Consider the following 10,532-nt stretch of genomic DNA (forward strand, 5'->3'; position numbering starts at 1 on the left):
TGAACATTTGTCTAAGACTTCAAGGAGAAGAAAGTTTGAAAGAAAACTCTACATATAGACATGCCATAAGGAGTTCTAGCACCTTTTCAGCTTTGGCAAAGTAGTAGACAGGTTCCCATAAGAATTCCCTTTCTGTTGAGGCAGAGATATTATCTGCTCTACACTGCTTCTTTAAAACGGTGTTCTTTTGGGGCTTCCCTGGTGGCGCACTGGTTGAGAGTCCGCCTGCCGATGCAGGAGACACGGGTTCGTGCCCCGGTCCGGGAAGATCCCACATGCCGCGGAGCGGCTGGTCCCGTGAGCCATGGCCGCTGACCCTGCGTGTCTGGAGCCTGTGCTCCGCAACGGGAGAGGCCACGAGAGTGAGAGGCCCGCGTACCGCAAAAAAAAAAAAAACAAAAACCCAAAAACCAAACAAAAAAACTGTTCTTTTGCATTTGTGTATTCTGCTAGGGGTTATCAGTCACAGCTTGGTAAGACCACAGGTCCTTAGCAACGTGCTTGCTCTCCCTCTAGAAGCCAGCTATTAGTTGATGGGATTACACTCTTGGTTAGCTGGAGGCTGACAATATTTCATTATGACATAATAGCAACATTTACAAAAATAAGGTTGAAATAAGTTCAGGAAGCAATTTTTCCCCTAGGGAAACTGAGAATAAGTATTCTTTTTCCTGTGTGGAATCAATAACCAAAAATATTTAATACTGTGCTATGATAGCATGTCTATATGCATGAGTTCCTAAGTTAATAAACAGCCAGATAATATTCTTCAAAATTCAAAGTTTATAAAGCTATGGAACTAAACAGGGGGATGTGAATCTAATCTGATTGTTGAAATGAATAAGGACATAGAAATGGTTGATGGCATCTGTTCTCTTTTTAGCTGTCTGCTTTCCTATGCAAACGGCCATTTCTATTATTTGGAAAACAGACTTGTTATTGCTTTAATGTTACATATTTAAAGAAGAAACTGCAGCAATACAGAACAATAAAGATTAGAAAATTCTCCACATTTTTCCACCTAGAACTAATCATGGTAGATATTAGGTGCACAATATTCCATGCATCTACATATTTATGGAGAGAGAGATAGAGATATGAAGAAAGCACTTCTATAAAAATAAAATTACATCTTACATGCTGTTTTTAATAAAATCATTAAACTTTATTTTTGTATTATACTTAATAGAGAGAAAAGGGAAATGAACTGAAAATGAAGGAATGGTGAAGCTCAGATTCATTTTTTTAATCTGAGAAGACAGTACTTATCCAAATTTCCCTAAAATAAGGGGAAAAATTGAAATTTTAGAAACACTATTTTTTTCTTATTTCTTCTTTCTATTTGTATGTTAAGGTTTATAACATTTACATTATTATGTGACTATAGGACCCATGGTTATTTATTCTTAATTCTGTATTCAAATGCTCAACACTGATATTTTAGCAAAGAATATCTTATTAGTTAATTTATTTTTTATTTATCTTTTCTGTCTACATGTGGTCATCAAGCAATTTTTAAAAGAAAGGATCCTGGGTGCTATATTTCCTCAATTCTTTCATGCTTGAGGAAATCTGTGATTTGAATAAGTCTGGGAATTAATAAAGAATAATGTGGCTAGGTATAAATTTCTTGTTATACTTTCTATTTCTCAGGGCTTTATAAATGTAGATGTTGCTCTACTGTTCTCTGGCATGGTACAATGGTAAAAAGATATCTAAGGCCACCCTGATATTCCTCCTTATAAGCAACTCAATTTTTTCATCTATACATCTAAGTAAACTATTATTTTCTCAGCTATGACTTAGCAGCAACATATATTTATCTCTTTTCCTATAACTATGCATGCCCTATGACCTACAGATCCATTTCAGTAAAAGTTTCAGCTATTATATCTTTGAATGGTTTTAAAAGACAACAATTATGCTTATGTTGGATGGTCTTTGTCTTCTATTTTTGTATTTTTCTGTTAATTACTTTCATCTCTTTCTATCTATTTCCTACTTCTTTACATTTATTGCAGTGATCTTTTTCCCCAAATCAGTAATAAAAATTAAGCTCTCCTAGTCCTTTAGATGCTATTTCTATTCAATTTATTGGTTTGAATAGATTTTAACTCTTTATTTTTTCTTCTATTTCTTTTAATGTTACTATGCTATTTTTTTTTTTTTTTTAACATCTTTATTGGGGTATAATTGCTTTACAATGGTGTGTTAGTTTCTGCTTTATAACAAAGTGAATCAGTCATACATAAACATATGTTCCCATATGTCTTCCCTGTTGCGTCTCCCTCCCTCCCACCCTCCCCACCCCACCCCTCCAGGCTGTCACAAAGCACCGAGCCAATATCCCTGTGCTATGCGGCTGCTTCCCACTAGCTATCTACCTTACTGCGTTTGTTAGTGTGTATATGCCCATGACTCTCTCTCGCCCTGTCACAGCTCACCCTTCCCCTTCCCCATAACCTCAAGTCCGTTCTCTAAGAGGTCTGTGTCTTTATTCCTGCTTTACCCCTAGGTTCTTCATGACATTTTTTTCTTAAATTCCATATATATGTGTTAGCATACGGTATTTGTCTTTTTCTTTCTGACTTACTTCACTCTGTATGACAGACTCTAGGTCTATCCACCTCATTACAAATAGCTCAATTTCGTTTCTTTTTATGGCTGAGTAATATTCCATTGTATATATGTGCCACATCTTCTTTATCCATTCATCCGATGACGGGCACTTAGGTTGTTTCCATCTCCGGGCTATTGTAAATAGAGCTGCAATGAACATTTTGGTACATGACTCTTTTTGAATTTTGGTTTTCTCAGGGTATATGCCCAGTAGTGGGATTGCTGGGTCATATGGTAGTTCTATTTGTAGTTTTTTAAGGAACCTCCATACTGTTCTCCATAGTGGCTGAACCAATTCACATTCCCACCAGCAGTGCAAGAGTGTTCCCTTTTCTCCACACCCTCTCCAGCATTTATTGTTTCTAGATTTTTTGATGATGGCCATTCTGACTGGTGTGAGATGATATCTCATTGTAGTTTTGATTTGCATTTCTCTAATGATTAATGATGTTGAGCATTCTTTCATGTGTTTGTTGGCAGTCTGCATATCTTCTTTGGAGAAATGTCTATTTAGGTCTTCTGCCCATTTTTGGATTGGGTTGTTTGTTTTCTTGTTATTGAGCTGCATAAGCTGCTTGTAAATTTTGGAGATTAATCCTTTGTCGGTTGCTTCATTTGCAAATATTTTCTCCCATTCTGAGGGTTGTCTTTTGGTCTTGTTTATGGTTTCCTTTGCTGTGCAAAAGCTTTGAAGTTTCATTAGGTCCCATTTGTTTATTTTTGTTTTTATTTCCATTACTCTAGGAGGTGGGTCAGAAAGGATCTTGCTTTGATTTATGTCATAGAGTGTTCTGCCTATGTTTTCCTCTAAGAGTTTGATAGTTTCTGGCCTTACATTTAGGTCTTTAATCCATTTTGAGCTTATTTTTGTGTATGGTGTTAGGGAGTGATCTAATCTCATACTTTTACATGTACCTGTCCAGTTTTCCCAGCACCACTTATTGAAGAGGGTGTCCTTTCTCCATTGTACATTACTGCCACCTTTATCAAAGATAAGGTGTCCATATGTGCATGGGTTTATCTCTGGGCTTTCTATCCTGTTCCATTGATCTATATTTCTGTTTTTGTGCCAGTACCATACCGTCTTGATGACTGTAGCTTTGTAGTATAGTCTGAAGTCAGGGAGCCTGATTCCTCCAGTTCCTTCTTTCGTTCTCAAGATTGCTTTGGCTATTCGGGGTCTTTTGTGTTTCCATACAAATTGTGAAAGTTTTTGTTCTAGTTCTGTGAAAAACGCCATTGGTAGTTTGATAGGGATTGCATTGAATCTGTAGATTGCTTTGGGTAGTAGAGTCATTTTCACAATGTTGATTCTTCCAATCCAAGAACATGGTATATCTCTCCATCTATTTATATCATCTTTAATTTCTTTCATCAGTGTCTTATAATTTTCTGCATACAGGTCTTTTGTCTCCTTAGGTAGGTTTATTCCTAGATATTTTATTCTTTTTGTTGCAATGGTAAATGGGAGTGTTTTCTTGATTTCACTTTCAGATTTTTCATCATTAGTATATAGGAATGCCAGAGATTTCTGTGCATTAATTTTGTATCCTGCCACTTTACCAAATTCATTGATTAGCTCTAGTAGTTTTCTGGTAGCATCTTTAGGGTTCTCTATGTATAGGATCATGTCATCTGCAAACAGTGACAGCTTTACTTCTTCTTTTCCAATTTGGATTCCTTTTATTTCCTTTTCTTCTCTGATTGCTGTGGCTAAAACTTCCAAAACAATGTTGAATAATAGTGGTGAGAGTGGGCAACCTTGTCTTGTTCCTGATCTTAGTGGAAATGCTTTCAGTTTTTCACCATTGAGGATGATGTTTGCTGTGGGCTTGTCATATATGGCCTTTATTATGTTGAGGAAAGTTCCCTCTATGCCTACTTTCTGCAGGGTTTTTATCATAAATGGGTGTTGAATTTTGTCAAAAGCTTTCTCTGCATCTATTGAGATGATCATATGGTTTTTCTCCTTCAATTTGTTAATATGGTTTATCACATTGATAGATTTGCGTATATTGAAGAATCCTTGCATTCCTGGAATAAACCCCACTTGATCATGGTGTATGATTCTTTTAATGTGCTGTTGGATTCTGTTTGCTAGTATTTTGTTGAGGATTTTTGCATCTATGTTCATCAGTGATATTGGCCTGTAGTTTTCTTTCTTTGTGACATCCTTGTCTGGTTTTGGTATCAAGGTGATGGTGGCCTCGTAGAAGGAGTTAGGGAGTGGTCCTCCCTCTGCTATATTTTGGAAGAGTTTGAGAAGGATAGGTGTTAGCTCTTCTCTAAATGTTTGATAGAATTCGCCTGTGAAGCCATCTGGTCCTGGGCTTTTCTTTGTTGGAAGATTTTTAATCACAGTTTCAATTTCAGTGCTTGTGATTGGTCTGTTCATATTTTCTATTTCTTCCTGATTCAGTCTTGGCAGGTTGTGCATTTCTAAGAATTTGTCCATTTCTTCCAGATTGTCCATTTTATTGGCATAGAGTTGCTTGTAGTAATCTCTCATGATCTCTTTTATCTCTGCAGTGTCAGTTGTTACCTCTCCTTTTTCATTTCTAATTCTATTGATTTGAGTCTTCTCCCTTTTTTTCTTGATGAGTCTGGCTAGTGGTTTATCTATTTTGTTTATCTTCTCAAAGAACCAGCTTTTAGTTTTATTGATCTTTGCTATTGTTTCCTTCATTTCTTTTTCATTTATTTCTGATCTGATTTTTATGATTTCTTTCCTTCTGCTAGCTTTGGGGTTTTTTTGTTCTTCTTTCTCTAATTGCTTGAGGTGCAAGGTTAGGTTGTATATTCGAGATGTTTCCTGCTTCTTAAGGTGGGCTTGTATTGCTATAAACTTCCCCCTTAGAACTGCTTTTGCTGCATCCCACAGGTTTTGGGTCGTTGTGTCTCCATTGTCATTTGTTTCTAGGTATTTTTTGATTTCCTCTTTGATTTCTTCAGTGATCTCTTCATTATTAAGTAGTGTATTGTTTAGCCTCCATGTGTTTGTATTTTTTACAGATCTTTTCCTGTAATTGATATCTAGTCTCATGGCGTTGTGGTCAGAAAAGATACTTGATACAATTTCAATTTTCTTAAATTTACCAAGGCTTGATTTGTGACCTAAGATATGATCTATCCTGGAGAATGTTCCATGAGCACTTGAGAAAAATGTGTATTCTGTTGTTTTTGGATGGAATGTCCTATAAATATCAATTAACTCCATCTCATTTAATGTATCATTTAAAGCTTGTGTTTCCTTATTTATTTTCATTTTGGATGATCTGTCCATGGGTGAAAGTGGGGTGTTTAAGTCCCCTACTATGAATGTGTTACTGTCGATTTCCCCTTTTATGGCTGTTAGTATTTGCCTTATGTATTGAGGTGCTCCTATGTTGGGTGCATAAATATTTACAATTGTTATATCTTCTTCTTGGATCGATCCCTTGATCATTATGTAGTGTCCTTCTTTGTCTCTTTTAATAGTCCTTATTTTAAAGTCTATTTTGTCTGATATGAGAATTGCTACTCCAGCTTTCTTTTGGCTTCCATTTGCATGGAATATCTTTTTCCATCCCCTTACTTTCAGTCTGTATGTGTCTCTAGGTCTGAAGTGGGTCTCTTGTAGACAGCATATATAAGGGTTTTGTTTTTGTATCCATTCAGCTAATCTGTGTCTTTTGGTGGGAGCATTTAGTCCATTTACATTTAAGGTAATTATCGATATGTATGTTCCTATTCCCATTTTCTAAATTGTTTTGGGTTCGTTATTATAGGTCTTTTCCTTCTCTTGTGTTTCTTGCCTAGAGAAGATCCTTTAGCATTTGTTGTAAAGCTGGTTTGGTGGTGCTGAACTCTCTCAGCTTTTGCTTGTCTGTAAAGGTTTTAATTTCTCCATCAAATCTGAATGAGATCCTTGCTGGGTAGAGTAGTCTTGGCTGCATGTTTTTCTCCTTCATCACTTTCAGTATGTCCTGCCACTCCCTTCTGGCTTGTAGGGTTTCTGCTGAGAGATCAGCTGTTAACCTTATGGGGATTCCCTTATGTGTTATTTGTTGTTTTTCCCTTGCTGCTTTTAATATGCTTTCTTTGTATTTAATTTTTGACAGTTTGATTAATATGTGTCTTGGCGTATTTCTCCTTGTATTTATCTTGTATGGGACTCTCTGTGCTTCCTGGACTTGATTAACTATTTCCTTTCCCATATTAGGGAAGTTTTCAACTATAATCTCTTCAAATATTTTCTCAGTCCCTTTCTTTTTCTCTTCTTCTTCTGGAACCCCTATAATTCGAATGTTGGTGCGTTTAATGTTGTCCCAGAGGTCTCTGAGACTGTCCTCAGTTCTTTTCATTCTTTTTTCTTTATTCTGCTCTGCAGTAGTTATTTCCACTATTTTATCTTCCAGGTCACTTATCTGTTCTTCTGCCTCAGTTATTCTGCTATTGATCCCATCTAGAGTACTTTTAATTTCATTTATTGTGTTGTTCATCGTTGCTTGTTTCATCTTTAGTTCTTCTAGGTCCTTGTTAACTGATTCTTGCATTTTGTCCAATCTATTGTCCATTCTATCTCCAAGATTTCGGATCAACCTTACTATCATTATTCTGAATTCTCTTTCAGGTAGACTGCCTATTTCCTCTTCATTTGTTAGGTCTGGTGCATTTTTATCTTGCTCCTTTATCTGCTGTGTGTTTTTCTGTCTTCTCATTTTGCTTATCTTACTGTGTTTGGGGTCTCCTTTTTGCAGGCTGCAGGTTTGTGGTTCCTCCTGTTTTTGATGTCTGTCTCTAGTGGCTAAGGTTGGTTCAGTGGGTTGTGTAGGCTTCCTGGTGGAGGGGGCTAGTGCCTGTGTTGTGGTGGATGAGGCTGGATCTTGTCTCTCTAGTGGGCAGGTTCATGTCTGGTGGTGTGTTTGGGGGTGTCTGTGGCCTTATTATGATTTTAGGCAGCCTCTCTGCTAATGGGTGGGGTTGTGTTCCTGTTTTGCTAGTTGTTTGGCATAGGTTTTCCAGCACTGTGGCTTGCTGGTCGTTGAGTGAAGCTGGGTGCTGGTGTTAAGATGGAGGTCTCTGGGAGATTTTCGCCGTTTGATATTATGTGGAGCTGGGAGGTCTCTTGTTGATCAGTGTCCTGCAGTTGGCTGTCCTACCTCAGAGGCAGAGCCCTGCCTCCTGGCTGGAGCACCAAACGCTTTTCATCCACAGGCTCAGGATAAAAGGGAGAAAAAGTAGAGGGAATTAGTAGAAGTATGAGGAAAGAAAGAAGGAAAGGAGGGTAGGAAGGAAGGAAGAAAGAAAGAAAGAAGCAAAGAAGGAAAGAAGGCAAGAAGGAAAGAAAGGAGGGAGGGAGGGAGGAAGGAAGGAAGGAGGGAAAGAAGGAAAAAAGACAGAAAGAAAGAAGATACAGTAAAAATAAAATACAGTATAATAAAGTTATTGAATTACAAACTTCTTATTTAGAAGAAAAAAAAAAAGGGACGGAAAGAACCTAGGACAAATGTTGGAAGCAAAGCTATACAGACAAAATCTTACACAGAAGCATACACATACACCCTCACTAAAAGAGGTAAATGGGGAAAAATCCTAAATCTTGCTGTCAGATACCACCTCCTCAATTTGGGATGATTCGTTGTCTAAAGGAGGGAAGGAAGGACGGAAAGAAAGAAAGAAAGAACGAAGGTAAAGTATAATAAGGTTATTAAAATTAATTATTAAGAAAAAAATTAGAAAAAAAACATGGACGGATAGAACCCTAGGACAAATGGTGGAAGCAAGACTATACAGACAAGATCTCACACAGAAGCATACACATACACATTCACAAAAAGAGGAAAGGGGAAAAAAATCATAGATCTTGCTCCTAAAGTCCACTTCCTTAATTTGGGACGATTGGTTGTCTATTCAGGTATTCCACAGATGCAGGGTACATCAAGTTGATTGTGGAGCTTTAATCCGCTGTTTCTGAGGCTGCTGGGAGGGATTTCCCTTTCTCTTCTTTGTTCTCACAGCTCCCAGGGCTAAGCTTTGGATTTGGCCCTGCCACTGCGTGTAGATCGCTGGAGGGCGTCTGTTTTTTGCTCAGACAGGATGGGGTTAAAAGAGCCGCTGATTGGGGGCTCTGGCGCACTCAGGCCGGCGGGGACGGAGGGGCACAGAGTGCGGGGCGGGCCTGCGGTGGCAAAGGCCGGCGTGACTTTGCACCAGCCTGAGGCGCGCTGTGCGCTCTCCCGGGGAAGTTGTCCCTGGATCCCGGGAACCCGGCAGTGGCGGGCTGCACAGGCTCCGCGGAAGAGGGGTGTGGAGAGTGACCTGTGCTCGCTCACAGGCCCCTTGGTGGCGGCAGCAGCAGCCTTAATGTCTCCCGCCCGCCTCTGGGGTCCGCGCTTTTAGCCGCGGCTTGCGCCCGTCTCTGGAGTCCGCGCCCTCAGCCGCGGCTCGCGCCCGTCTCTGGATTCCGCGCTTTCAGCCGCGGCTCGCGCCCGTCTCTGGATTCCGCGCTTTCAGCCGCGGCTCGCGCCCGTCTCTGGATTCCGCGCTTTCAGCCGCGGCTCGCGCCCGTCTCTGGGGTTCGCGCTTTTAGCCGCGGCTCGCGCCCGTCTCTGGAGTTCCTTTAAGCAGCGTTCTTAAACCCCTCTCCTCACGCCCCAGGAAACAAAGAGGGAAGGAAAAGTCTCCTGCCTCTTCTGCTGGTGCAGGCTTTTCCCCGGACTCCCTCCCGGCTAGCTGTGGTGCACTAACCCCTTCAGGCTATGTTCAAGCCGCCAACCCCAGTCCTCTCCCTGCGCTCCGGCCTCAGCTCTCAGCCCCGCCCGCCCCGGCGGGTGAGCAGACAAGCCTCTCGGGCTGGTGAGTGCCGGTCGGCACCGATCCTCTGTGCGGGAATCTCCCCGCTTTGCCCTCCGCACCCGTTGCTGTGCACTCCGCAGCTTCGAAGCTCCCCCCTCCGCCTCCCGCAGTCTCCGCCCGCGAAGGGGCTTCCTAGAGTGTGGAAACTTTTCCTCCTTCACAGCTCCCTCCCACTGGTGCAGGTGCCGTCCCTATTCTTTTGTCTCTGTTTTTTCTTTTGCCCTACCCAGGTACGTGGGGAGTTTCTTGCCTTTTGGGAGGTCTGAGGTCTTCTGCCAGCCTTCAGTAGGTGTTCTGTAGGAGTTGTTCCACGTGTAGATGTATTTCTGGTGTATCTGTCGGGAGGAAGGTGATCTCCGCGTCTTACTCTTCCGCCATCTTCCGCCTTCCTACTATGCTATTTTTAATAATCTTATCTATGAGTACTTTTTCCTCAAAATTCATGTCTTCACAGAGACCTTCAAGATGGCAGAGGAGTAAGACATGGAGATCACCTTCCTCCCCACAAATACATCAGAAATACATCTATATGTGGAACAACTCCTACAGAACACCTACTGAATGCTGGCAGAAGACCTCAGACTTCCCAAAAGGCAAGAAACTCCCCACGTACCTGGGTACGGCAAAAGAAAAAAGAAAAAACAGAGACAAAAGAATAGGGACAGGACCTGCACCTTGGGTAGGGAGCTGTGAAGGAGGAAAAGTTTCCACACACTAGGAAGCACCTTCACTGGCGGAGACAGGGCGGGAGGGGCTTGGCACCAGGGAAGCATCAGAGACACAGATGGGAGCACAGCATTGGGGTGCAGAGGGCGAAGTGGAAAGATTCCCGCACAGAGAATTGGTGCCAACCAGCACTCACCAGCCTGAGAGGCTTCTGTGAGGGCTGGGAGCTGAGCCCAGCTCAGCTATATATATATTTATTTATTTCCTTTTTCTCACTTTGTGAGTGTGTATGTGTATGTGTATGCTTCTTTGTGTGATTTTGTCTGTATAGCTTTGCTTTTACCATTTGTCCTAGGGTTCTGTCTGTCCGTTTTTTTTTGGTGTGTTTTTTAGTATAGTTTATAGCGCTT

Source organism: Globicephala melas, chromosome 3 (genome assembly GCF_963455315.2).
Source record: "Globicephala melas chromosome 3, mGloMel1.2, whole genome shotgun sequence".
Taxonomy (NCBI): Eukaryota; Metazoa; Chordata; class Mammalia; order Artiodactyla; family Delphinidae; genus Globicephala; species Globicephala melas.